Source organism: Cupressus sempervirens, chromosome 6 (genome assembly GCF_028749045.1).
Source record: "Cupressus sempervirens isolate cs-2001-9-10 chromosome 6, ASM2874904v1, whole genome shotgun sequence".
In the NCBI taxonomy this organism is placed as follows: domain Eukaryota; kingdom Viridiplantae; phylum Streptophyta; class Pinopsida; order Cupressales; family Cupressaceae; genus Cupressus; species Cupressus sempervirens.
The window spans coordinates 477,291,226-477,305,173 of record NC_143123.1 but is presented as its reverse complement, the minus strand read 5'-3'; the positions used below and the strand labels follow the sequence as shown (position 1 = coordinate 477,305,173).

Here is a 13,948-nt window from a genome sequence, read left to right as displayed (position 1 = left end):
TGACTAGCAAACCTCATCTCTTCAATGGTAGCATTTTCATAGTCAATCTTTGGAATCACTACCTCTCTGTCTAAGTCAATATCTTCTAGAATTTCCTTTCCAGTGATCAGAAGTCTTAATGGATGCTTTTGTTTGAATTCTGTGATGATTGGTTTGATTTTAGGAATGGACACAATAGAAGAGATGGAAGGACTAGCAGTAAAAACTGGGATAGGACTTGAGGATTGAATGCTAATAGAAGTATTTACCGGATCAAAAATTGGAATACTTCCCAAAAATGATGATACACTCGGTATAGCAGTATCTGAACTAATTGGATTTGAAGTAGATGCAGATAATACTGACAAAATTGTAGAACAAGATGGAACTGACAAAATTATGGAACTTACTGTTATATTGACTGATGATGATGATGGAGCTGAGGAGGCGGGCTTGGTAGCTGAAGAAGAGGGCTACAGCTCTGTAGATGAAGTGGTAGACACTTCCAACGATGATACCTGGAGCTATGATGTGGCAGGTGTAGATGATAAATCTGATGTAGATGCTATCAAACCTGTTGAAGCTGACTCCAACCTTGATGATGTGATAGTTTTAGGTGGAGAATGAGGAAGGGATGCAATAAATGCTGCTGCAATTTTTACTGGATCATCTTCCTCCTTATCTTCCTCTTTAGCTTCTTCCTCCATTCCTTCTTCCTCCTTGTCTTCTTCCATTAGTGCATTTAGCTCTCCTGGTGAGACTGTGATGGATGGAGTGCCATTAATATCATCACTGTCACTGTTATCATCATCCTTGATTTCTATTGGGTCTTTACTGGGCTTATGCAGATGATAGATTTTTTCCACATGTTTGTTGCATCATTTACAACATGCTCAATGTTTTTGATTAAAATCAAACAGGTGTGAAATCTAATCATCATTTTACCTTCATGATTTTTCATTTTAGTCTTTATTTCTACTCCAGTGAGACTTGGTCTAAGATTTTTCAGAGATTGCTCATAGATTTCTTTTACCATTTGGGTGATTGACTCCCATCTCGATTGCAATCTCTCTAGCAGTTCTTTGGAGATTTGAGAGGCAAGCTAGTTCGAGGAGTATTTCCATTTACCCATCTTGGAGAGTACCAGTTCCTCAATCTACATTCTCTCAACATCTGTTCTTGTTTTAGATTTTAATGCCTTGAAATTTGTGATGCCTGCTCCTTCTTCCAATTGTTTGAGCCTTTCCTCAAATGTGGGTGGAGGCCTGACCAGTATAGGTTCCTGTTTGCCTTTTCGAGTTCTTTTGGTGAATACTACAGTAGGCTTCTTTTTAGGTTTGATAATGATTGCCTTACCTTTCTCCTTTGGAGGTTCTTCTTCATATTCTTGTTCTTCTTTTTCTTCTTCTCCTCCTTCTTCATCATCTTCTTCGTCCTCACCTTTTCCTTCTGTTAGCATGAGAGGACTGGTTGCAATTTTCAATTTAGCTATCTTTTTGTTGCCTTTGCTTATGGCCTATGGTAGCTTGATTTCAAGATCAATTCTGGCCTTTGCTTCATCATAAGTTCCAAAGGCAGGGATGTTAGGAATAGCTGGTTCATTCACCAGTGCCTCAATGATGTCTCTTGCTTCATCAATATTTAATTTATAAGGCAATGGTTTTACCCATGCCACTTGAGGTATGACTGCCTATATGTACACTTTATCACAGTCAACCATGAAATATATATCATCTTTATAATCCTCAACAAGCTTAGGAGGAATTCTGAACCTGTTATTCATCCTTTCCTTGAAGTCTCCAAAATAGTTATCCATGACTTTGTCAAAATTTTCACCCATTTCTGCTATAAACTCATTTAATCTGATATAGAATTGGAATGTCTTTTCTCCATACTATTGTTCCTTTTGATGGAAATAATTTTTGCACATAAAAGAACAAGCAAATTAACAATGAGCCAAATTTACAAGGGTTATTCTTTGAAGTCCTAATACTTTTCATATTCTTGTTTAACTATTTCAACAGTAAGTCTGCCAAGTCATATTCTAGATTTTTATTTACTATCTTAAATGCTAAATCCACAGCCTCACATGGTACACTATTCAATCTGCTGGAACTATATAGTTTATATGCAATTACATGAATGCCAAACCTGAATTCCATGTCAGATATATTGTTAAGCTTCAGTCCTCTTTCGTTCCATTCTGCTAGGGTTTTCTTCTGCAGCTCATCCCGACCTAGGGTTTTAGTGGTTTTGGTTTTGCTGAGCATAGGCAAACCCGTGATCTTATGAACCATCTTCTTGGTTATCAATACGGGTTGCTCCAACCACAACTAACCATTGTGTACACGGCTCAAAACATATCTCACCCATTTAACTTGGAAATTCCTTGGTAGGTGCGGAATGTGGGTTAAGCCTTTTTCTTCTAAGTGTTTATGCTTAGGTTTTAGGGCTCCATCAACACATAATTTTCCTAGGGCATTGTCCATATCTAATGTACCAATTTCTTGAATAGTGCATTTGAAATGAGCACAAATATCATTAATAAGAAGTACCTTAGGTGGAATTTGCGATTGAGCTCCATGTGGGTCAAGTGATTCAGCAATTGCAGGCACTAGTTTGAATTTTGGGGCTTTCCATTCCACTCCTTTCATGAGCATTTCAGAACCCCTTTTTGCCTTGCTTCTGTTGGTGCTTGCAGATGCCATTGCTGCTCGGTGGATGATAAATTCTTCAAACAAATTCTTCGCAGGAAATTCGCTTCAAATCGCTTGGAATCACTAACGTGCAACTAGAAATCTTTTAGCTATGAGTATTCTTAAGTCTTGGTGAAAAATGAAATTGAATTTTGCCCTTTTGATGGAAATATTGTCATTAATGCTTGGTACAAAGGTAGCTGAGATGACATAGTGCTTGCCAGTCTGTCATTGATTTACTCAGTAACCTCTTGCAACTTGGTGGTTGAACAAAATCTTTGATACTCCCAACCTAGCTCGGTAAGGTCTTTAGCCAACCTTTCTCGGTAGATGCAACACGATGAATGATAACTTTTCTTTGATCCTTGTATCTGAAATACTCATTTTATCATTTGCACTCTTTGACTCTAGAACTGCTTAAGATATGGCTAGAAGATGCAGTTCTTGATTCTTTTAAATCTAATTGGAAATGGTGAAGTCACCCATTTCTTGAGTGACATGACCATCATTTGAACTGTCTTGCTCGGTAGATTTAGGAATCCACTATTGTCTCATCTGCTTCCAAATGTTATCAGCTTTAGCTTTCTTTTCATCTTCAATTCTTCCAATATTCATGCAATTCTTGGTTGTATGACCAAGTTCAGTACATGTGTAACATCTTATGGTTGTATCCTTCTTTCTTAGGTGATGTCTTGCACAGTTTATCCCAATGTGTCCATATTCTCCACAATAGTGACACCTGCACCAAGTATTTTAGTCCCAACCAAATATTGCTTTGATAATTTGTTCTACTGGATTGAATGTTTTTGATTTGCATTCAGATGCCTTGTGACCTTGTTTCTTGCATGTGTGACATTTTCCTTCAAATTTTGGTTTTTCTTTGCATTCATTAGCTTTTTGACCATGCTGATTGCAGTCGAAGCATTTAGCATTGAATTTTGCCTTTCCATTACTCCAACATTTGTTTGATGTATGACCTATCTTGCCATAGTGATTGCAAGTGGGTCTTTGATTCCTTTGTGCACCTTGTTTGGAGGTTTCACCTTCTTCCTTATATCCAAGACCAACTTTACGTTTTTGTTTATGAAGATTCTGCTAATTTTGTTGATTCAATTGATTCATGTCTGCTTGAGATATCATCATCCTTTCATTGACTTACTTTTCAACATTTAGGTCATTTTCCAAACTTTCATTGATTTGTCTTTCAGATCTCAGATCACTTTGTAAGCTTGCATTGATTTGTCTTTCAATGATTAAATCATTTCTCAAACTTTCATTCTCAGATCTTAAATTCATAATTTCTTCATTTGCATTAGATAGTTGACCTACAAGATCTTCATGCTGGAGGGATTGCTTATTTCTTGCCTCTAAGTCTTTATTTGCCTTGTTTCTCTGTTCCAAAACTTCACATAGTCTGATTAATTGGATTTATTGTTCTCTTTTAAGCTTTCTTACTTCTTCCTACAGAGAACCATTCTTTGCTAGGAGTTCCTTGATTGCTTCATTAGCTTCATTTGAACTGCTTGATGGTAAAAGGTCTTCAATCTTTTCTTCAACATACTGATGATCATTCATTTGTCTTGCAAGTTTCTTCCTTCTTTTTAGAGATTGAGAAAGATGCTCCTTTGCTTCTTTGAGTTGAGCCATGGCCATTTCCAAATCTAGCTTTTCATTTTCAATAGATTTGTTAAGTCTGAATATCTTTATTGTCCTTGATCTTTGCTCAAGCTGTTAAACTTTATCCTGAGAACCACAAAGCTTTGATACCAATTGTTGGAAATATTCAAGATAAGATAGGTTACTGAGAGGGGAGGGGTGAATCAGTAACTTATAAAACTTTTAAACAATTTAGTATTTTAACCATTCATCATTCATTCATCTAATCTACTACATAAATGAAAGATCAAACATTCATTGCACATGTACATAGAGATTTGGTGACCTAGAAACCTTCCAAATAGAAAGTAAAACTGGGGTGGGGATAATGCCCACAAAACTTCAATACTGCAGCATAAAGTTGGCCTGTTAAGGCTTACAATGATCACTTCTAGTGATCTTCCCTATTAGGAGCAAGTAGGACTACTAGATCCACCTTGTTAGAGGATTTACAAACATACAGTGAAGTATGCACTCTGTTAGGAGATTTACAAAAAGACTGTTAAGTCTACCCTATTAAAGGATTTATAAACTGATTCACCTATTAGGATGAAGCAGTGGATCTTCTTACAACTATTTGCTGATAAGATCCTTTTTGCATTGATCACCTAATGTGATAGATATAACTTTTTTGCTCCTATGTTGACCTTGCTATATTCCTTTTTACTCTGTTGCTGATTCACTTTTTCTCAAAATATAGCAATACCTTCTTCACATGCAAACATCACTCTCTTCATATTTTCCTACACCTCATACTACAAATGATATCATACATTACATATATACCATTCCAATATTTACAATTGCAAGGTCGGCCAAAACATAAGTGAACAAACCATTACTGAGTCGGCCCAATAGTAAATAACTCAGATTCACTGAACTGACTCAGTGACCTTTTGATACTCGACATCCACTACATTACTCGGCATCAGCATGCACTTGGTAGGAGTAGAGGCTCGGTTCATACTAGCTACACATCATTTCTTGGACCTCGGTAACCATTCGTGACTTGGTAGATATAGTGTCACTCAGTAGAAACTAGCTTCTTCATCTACCTTGCTTTACTCAGTAAACATTGAGTCCTTCATTTACCTTTTTCACTCGATAAACACTAAGTCCTTCGTTTACCTTTTTGACTCGGTAAACACTAAGTCCTTCATTTACCTTTTTCACTCAGTAAACATTGAGTCCTTTGTTTACCTTTTTCACTCGGTAAACATTGCTGAACTTCTCATTCACTCGGTATCCTCTGGAGTGCTCGGTGAGAACTGTTTACCTACTGAACTTATAAGGTAACCACTGAATGCTCGATATACACTGTAGACTAAGTGATGAGCTAGATAAGCATTCAGAATTGAATAAGTGTTTGCACTAATGACAAATATATCATAATTCCAACAATATATATATATATATATATATATATATATACATATACATATATATATATATATATATATATATACATATACATATATATATATATATATATATATACATATACATATATATATATATATATATATATATACATATACATATATATATATATATACATATACATATACATATACATATATATACATATATACATATATATATACACATATATATACATATATATATATATATATGTATATGTATATATATATATATACATATACATATACATATACATATACACACACACATATATCTATATATCACTAGTAGAATTTTGGTAAATAAATGACTACATGACTAAAACTTTTAGTCATGTGACTAAAAATGATCAAATTATACTATTTGTTATCAATTTAGAAGTATAAATAACTAAATATATGACTAATTTGGTCATTGAATAAAAGAATAATTAAACAATTGATCAGATAATTGAATGTGCTTAAATAACCGACTAATATTGTTCTATTCTTATTTCTTATAAACTGAAAATGAAAGACCCAAACCACAAGGAGAATTGATCCTCAATTGAACTTAAACTAAAAGAATACCATTCTCTCTCTCTTCAAATCTATAAAAAAATCTACTTTTGGTTAAAATTTAAGGGAAACATATATAAGAAGGAGGTAAACTAAAGTCAAATTCAAATTGGAGTAATATAAATTTAAAGTCCTATATAACTAATGTGTGACCCTAAAGGACTCAAAAAATGTCACATGACTACTATAAACCCTTTAAAAAGCATGTTGATCCCCACTCGATCGTATTAACTTGACTCATAACCCAAATTGTCTTATTATTTTTACATTAAAAATAAATTTTAATAAAAATATTTTATATAATATCATTTAATTAAGTACTTCCTATTTAAAAATAGGAAAAATAACAAAACCTAAACCCCAATTTTGCATACAATTTTTCTTGAGTGATTATAAGATCATAACTACGAGTTTCATTTATATCTAATGCAAACTAAAATACTTAATAAAGATGAACAAGCGCTTAATTAAATTGAACATATAACAAAGGTTAAAAAAGGTTAGTTTATATAACTCTTTTGGCTCATTTATTTAACCCTAAAATCGTGTGACCATAATCGACATTCATTTGTGCTCATGTCTCTCTCAAAACATCGACCTCAAGGTATTTCTTTTTTGCCTTTTCATTTTTGTATGTTTATTGGCATTGCCTAAATTTTCCCACCATGGATCCTATGGTTTGATGAAGTTTCATGTCAAAATTCGTTCTGGTAGTTTTTAGTGCTGACCATGGCCATCACGGGTAAGTTTCCCTATCAACGCTCCACTGAAATGTCCCTATGCTTTATTATTTGATAACTGATGCAAAGAACGCGGTTGTAAAAATATTATAATGTGGTTTAACTCTTAAACATATTTTATATTTATAACCATCTAAACAATAAGACATTGAACTGTTGATTATAGGGTGAAGCAGTGTCGGTTCTCCATACTCCAGTGTTAGTTATCCAGGTGGATCTAGTTATCATGATTAAAGAATTGACCTTAGAGCCTAACATCCCCTAATGGGATTTAAACATCGGCTGGTGACAGTATTCAACCCAACTTATCATTTTGAATTTATATACCATTTATCCAAATTTAACCTAATATTTAACAAAGAAATTTCACCTTGATAACCACTTATATTACTTAGATACATAATCTTCATACTTCCAATTTTTAATATGTTATATGTTCTTTTAGTTGTCATCATGAAATTATATAAGAAAACACAAAAAGTAGAGAAAATAGAAAGACTTCCACCAAAATTGACTTCTCTATACTTTGTATTAGCATAATGTAGGTAGATGTGAAAATATGAGACTATACGTTATCAGGTCAAGAAAATTTGCATGCAAGGAGAGATAAGAAATCAAAATAGAAATATATTGAAGAGTTCATTATTATTCATTTCCTCTTCACTGAGAGGGTTGCTTCTCTAACTACAATAGAAGAGGTTTTGATAAAGGAGAATAATTTGAACTGTGTTAGCAACCTTACCATTGCAGTTGATCAAGTAGTGGGGTTTGTTTCATTCAATCAATTGTTTTTCTAGACATGAATTTTTTAAAAAAAAATTGCAACAATTCTTAAAATATATAGAATACTAATGTTGGGATAAATGATCGAAACCTTCACAATGAGATGCTTGTGATGTATTAAACTAGCTCACACTTAGATAGTGGATAGATGATGATAGGATATCTTACTTTAAAAAAAATCAAAACTCAACAATACCGTATCAATTTAAATTTATATACCTTGCACCCAAATTTGACCTCACATTTAACTATTAAACTTTGAAAAATGAAAGAAATTTCACCCTAATAACTAACTACACAGAAAAATATAATATACACACTTGAAAATGTCAGTATGTTATGTGTTCCTTCAATTGTTTCCCAAAATGATACAAGAAAATAAAAAAGTATTAAAACAAAGAGACATAAAGGAAATTGATCTTACATTTCTAACTTTAGCAATTCTTTATCCAATTTGTGCTTTGATATTGATTTTGCAATAATTTGTCTTATTTTTTACAACTTATGTTGTGGAGGATCAAGTGAATGAGCTAAGGGATCTGCAGGACAAGCATAAGAGTGACAAGAAAATGTGGGTCTCTAAAATCCACCTATTGAGTGACAAGCTGTTGAAGGCACCTCAATCCTCTTCAATAAATGTTAAAATGCAATATAAAGATGTAGTGATTTTGGTGTCATGGTTAGCATGGGTGTTTTTCCATTGTGTAGTCACAAATTCACTGTAGTCATCAAGAGCACAAGAAACAACACATGTTGATGACTAATTTTATCTATGTATAGTAGTGAGGTTTCAAATGACCTTGGGAGCTAAGCTAATCATAATTTTCTTATTATAAACTTTGCCACGAAATGGGAGATGACAACTTCCACAATTTCCTCCTTACTAATACCAAATTGTTACCTCTTGCTATGCACCCGATAATTTTGAAAGCCAAAATCTTATTCTAGTGTATTCTATAATTCTATCTAGAATAGAGTGGGGGAGAGAAGCTTCTGGCAATGGTTCCTTTGTGCCAAATACATGACATGTCCAATATAGGGTGCATGCATAAGAATATTCATTGGTATTGTTTCATTTAATCAAATTCTATATGCAATTCTTTGAACAAAAGTGTCTTAATGAAATTTTACTTTCACAGTGGTTTGGTACACCTGTATATAAATATATTATTAGAAAAAATGTGTTTCATCAAGGTGGAGGTAGGAACTAAGAATAATATTTTGTATTATCAGAAAGTTGTTTTTCTCTATGCATCAACTGTGTAATCTGAGCATGCTTTTGAATTGTTTCTGGGGATAGTAGATGTTGAAGAGTGACTATGTTAAAGTATTAGAGGAGGCCAATTCTCATGTCTCGTCATTTGCTGGTATGAGTGGAATGACTTCTATTGTGCAAGCTCTATGTAATATCTAAAATGTTTGAACTATTTTTAACTTTTTATTGCAAACCTTCAAGGAGCTGCTATTTTTACAATTTTTTATTTAGTAGTTGATCAGCACGAAGAACTAAAAGTACAGTTCATTGAACTAAAAGAAGAGTTTGTAGAAGAATGTAAGGAATGAAAGAAACTCTATAACAAATTGTTGGAGCTCAAAGGCATGTAAATAATTTCATGTTTCTTATTATCTGCATTGAAACAATTAGGTCATTGGAGTAAATGTTGAAGTCATAGTTACTTTTTTTTTTCTACAGGAAACATTAGAATTAGGTCATTGGGATACATGTTGAAGTCATAGTTACTTTTGTTTTTCTATAGGAAACATTAGAGTCTTTTGTAGGTGCCACCTATTGAGTGTTGAAAAGATCATGCAAGGAGTTATTTCTGTAGCAGAGTTTGATGTTGCCAAAGACTGTGAGATCAACATATAGGCAAATGGAGCTCCCAAAAAAGTCTTTAGATTTGATTTAGTTTTTACCCAACAGGACAATCAAGGTAAATTGTATTTACATATGCTATAAGATTTGTAAATATTTCAGTTGAAACTCATTTTTATTGTCATGTCAAGCAGAGAAGTATAGAATTTTTAGGAACAAGTCGTTTGTAACTATTGTTATTCTAGAAGAGGATTTTTTGCCGACACTGCACCTATTGCTATTTCAGTTTTGGATGGGTACAATGTTTGCATCTTTTCATATTGACAAAATAGAATTGGGAAGACAATTACAATGGAAGGAATACAAGAAAATTGAGGTATTTGGAGGAGATCTTCAGAGTAGCTCATGAAAGAAAAGGGCAAGTGAATTATGATATCTTTGTTAGTATTCTAGAAGTTTACAATGAGCAAATACAAGATTTTCTTACAGCTCCTCCTCAACTAGGACAAACCATAAAGAAGTAAATCCTAAACAAATTTAATACTTCATGATTTATCTTGTCATTATATAGCTCTCAAATATTGATAAAAAGCCAAATTATTTGAAATTGTTGCATGTGTTATTAATAGGTTGGAGGTAAAATAGGTAGCTGAAGGGGTTCATCATGTTCTAGGGCTTGTTGAAGCTTAGGTGCATAGCATGAGTGAGGTCTAGGAGGTGTTGCAAACTAGAAGTAGTGCTCAAGTTGTTGGCTCAACTAATGCTAATGAACACAGTAGTCATTCACACTAGTATGTGATACGCCTAAAGATAATTTCTTTAAATTTGTAATGCTTTAATCTGTATCTCATGCTTTAGTCTCATTCATTCAAATCAGGCTTTTGATGCTTTGGCACATAATTGCTCCAAATTTTTTAATCCTGCTCCAATATCTTACAGAAAATCATTTGAAATTTTTATGTTTTGTTCTGTACATTGGATTTGGATCATATGTTTGATTTTCAATAATTCCTTGTGTATTGTTATTTTGCAGTATACTTTGTGTGATGGTTAGAGGTGAAATTTTGATTAATGGAGAGTGCACCAAAAGCAAGCTTTGGCTCATGGATCTTGTAGGTAGTGAGCGAGTCACTAAAATTGATGTTCAAGGAGAGCACCTTAAAGAGGCACAAAACATTAGCAAATCACTCTCTACACTTGGGAATGCAATATCTTCTCGAGCAACCAAGAATAGTCACATTCCATTAAGGTTTGTTTGATAGTAGAATCTCTTTCTCTCTCTTTATGTTTTATATTTTATACATTGAAAGATCACAAATTTCTCAACTTCTAAGATCTGTTGTTTGGATACAAAAATGCTAAGTTAACACATCTGCTACAAGATTCATTAGATTTGAACCTTTCCTTTCAAAATGTTTGGATTTCTTTTTCTTTTTTCAGTTGCTACTCTATCCTAAGCTAATTGAAACAACTTGTGACAATATATGATTAATTATATTTGTAGGAGGAGACTCAAAAACTCTCATGTTTGTACAAATCAGTCCTAATGAAAATTATATAAGTGAAACATTGTGCTCACTCAATTTTGTTAGTAGAGTTTGAGGCATAGAACTTGGTCCAGCTCGGAAACAAATTGATCCAATTGAGCTTTTGAAGTATAAATAGATGTTATTCCCTATTTATGACTTATAAAGAAAATGCTTTTAGAGAATATAGCTTTTACAAATTTTGAAAATTTGATGGTTTTAAAGTTATGTCACTTATTTAAGTAGTGTTATAGGATGCTTTTAAAGCTACATATGTGTTATATTTCCTGAAGTGATATTGCAATAATGTTTTTCTTATTTCTTACACTTCTTATATTCATAGTTTTTTGTTCTCCAATGAATGATTAAATCACGAAAAAAGGCTTGGCTAACAAATGGGTGACTAGTATTTAAGAAAGAAGGTGATTCCATGAAGATCGTCTACATAAACACTTAATAATTTACTAAATAAATTATTTCACAATCTGGGCAGTGTTGTTGTTGGTGATGAAATGAATTGGTTGGTTTTTTACACTTAACTACTACTATTAAGGTTTTTATTTTTTTGTTCCACAACTTAATTATAATAAGGGGAACAAGTCACATGTAAAGAATTTGATAATGAAAAAATTCTCTTGATCTTTATATTATGCATTTAATAACATCACTAAAGGGTACTAGCTCAATGGAAGAGCACTAGCTTTACAAGTAGGAGGATGGTGGTTCGATTCCACTATACCCTAATATGATTAAATTAATGATTAAATAAACTACCAAATAAAATACTAAATATGCTACAAAATAAACTACCAAATATACTATCAAATATACTACCAAATATAATACCAAATAAACTGCTAAATAAACTACGAAATCAACTACTAGATATACTACCAAAATTACCACATAAACTACCAAATATAATTCCAAATATAATACTAAATAAACTGCTAAATAAACTATCAAATAAACTACCAAATAAACTACTGGATATACTACCAAAATTACCAAATAAACTACCAAATAAACTACCATCTAACAACAATGAATGACTAAATCAATGATTAAAATAGTTTAGTCATAAATTTGGTTGGGAGATAAATGTCTGGCAATAAACTACCATTGGTCACGTGATCAAAATTAGTCACATATCTACAACTTTTAGTAGTTTATTTAGTAATATATTGTTGTTTTTGTACTAGTGTATACATATACATATATACACATATATACACATAAACACACACACACACACACACACACACACACACACACACACACACACACACACACACACATATATATATACATACATATACATACATATCTACATAGATATATACATATATATACATCTACATGTATACACACACACACACATATGTATACAAGTATATATAGGTGGCAGATGACACTAGTGTACTAAGTGTTACACATGAATTAATAATTCTTGGCAATAGTCTAATTTTCTCTTTGAACAACCACCATTCTCTATTTCTCTCATTGACCTTTTTATTATTTATTTTTGGATGGCCATATTATCAATATTAATATTATTACATGAGTCAATGGCCAAAGAATCTTGTTACTCCTGCCACCCTTGTGTCTTGCTCGTAACTAAGCTCAGAAAGCTACGTTTTATGTTATGGTTCTTAATTGTATATATATTTTCTTCTCTAGAAAATTGAGACACTATTATTACCTCATTTCCAATCTATGCTCTTCTCTCGATACTTTCTTTGTAATTGATACACCTTTACAGACGTTTACATTTAGAATTTCTTACATCTTTACATAATCATCATTACATTTTGAAGTCTCTTGGAGAAGGCATTCTTTGAGTTAGTTAGAGTTGCTCATACTATGCAAATCTAACCATTAACCATGTTTACCTCTACACATGAATCAATATATTTTGTAAATAGATTGTAATGCATGACTGAAGCATTTAAAGATTTTCCTATGTTATTGTATTTGATTGTAAATGAAATGATGAATGACATGATTGTGTTGAACTACAATATGTATAATTTATTGAACATATTATTGAAATATAAACTAGTACATGTGCAAAATTATATAGAAGCATTTTGCAATATGCTTCCTGTGATAAGAATTCTATACCTTGGAGATTTGGATTTGTAAAGAGAAAACTTCTGAAAAAATGTGTATTAACAAGCTAATGTACTGTCTTAAAATTGAAACCCTTGCATTTTAAGACCTTCCAACACCCTTTTCCATAATTCCTCTCTCAGACCATGGATGGACCTATGCTCAATGTCTCTTTTACTCTTCTTTTCTTCTATTTTGCTCTTCTTAATTGTCTCTCAATCTCCCACATGGTCTTCTAGGTGTCATTTTGATACCCTTTTGACCATATCTCCTAATCAGTCAATCATTTTCTAGTTTCAACTGCATCACCTCTTGGAGTTTTCTATGACCTTTTTGACTTGTCCACTAGATCTAGGATGACTTGGACTAGGTTGACCTAGACTATGTCGACCTAGACTAGGTTGACCTAGACTATGTTGACCCGAACTATGTCGACCTAGACTAGGTTGACCTAATCCCCTGTGGTTGTGGAGTTTGGGGCTCAAAAGTCCTCGAGTTTTCCAATTAATTAATTTTTGTCTTCTGTTGGCCCGAAGTTAACTATTCGCTTAATAGTCAATCTACAATTAACTTTTCATTTAATAGTCAGTCTTAAGTCAGCCTTTAACTATTTTCCCACTAGGAAATGAATATAAAAAGAGGCTTGGGGGCTTCATTTTCA

The 13,948-nt window shown here is 32.7% G+C and overlaps 1 pseudogene; it reads left to right on the top strand.

Moving 5' to 3' along the window:
• The first annotated feature begins 378 nt into the window (after positions 1 to 378).
• On the top strand, positions 379 to 11,314 carry LOC149553114 (kinesin-like protein KIN-14R; annotated as a pseudogene).
• The last annotated feature ends 2,634 nt before the right edge of the window (positions 11,315 to 13,948 follow it).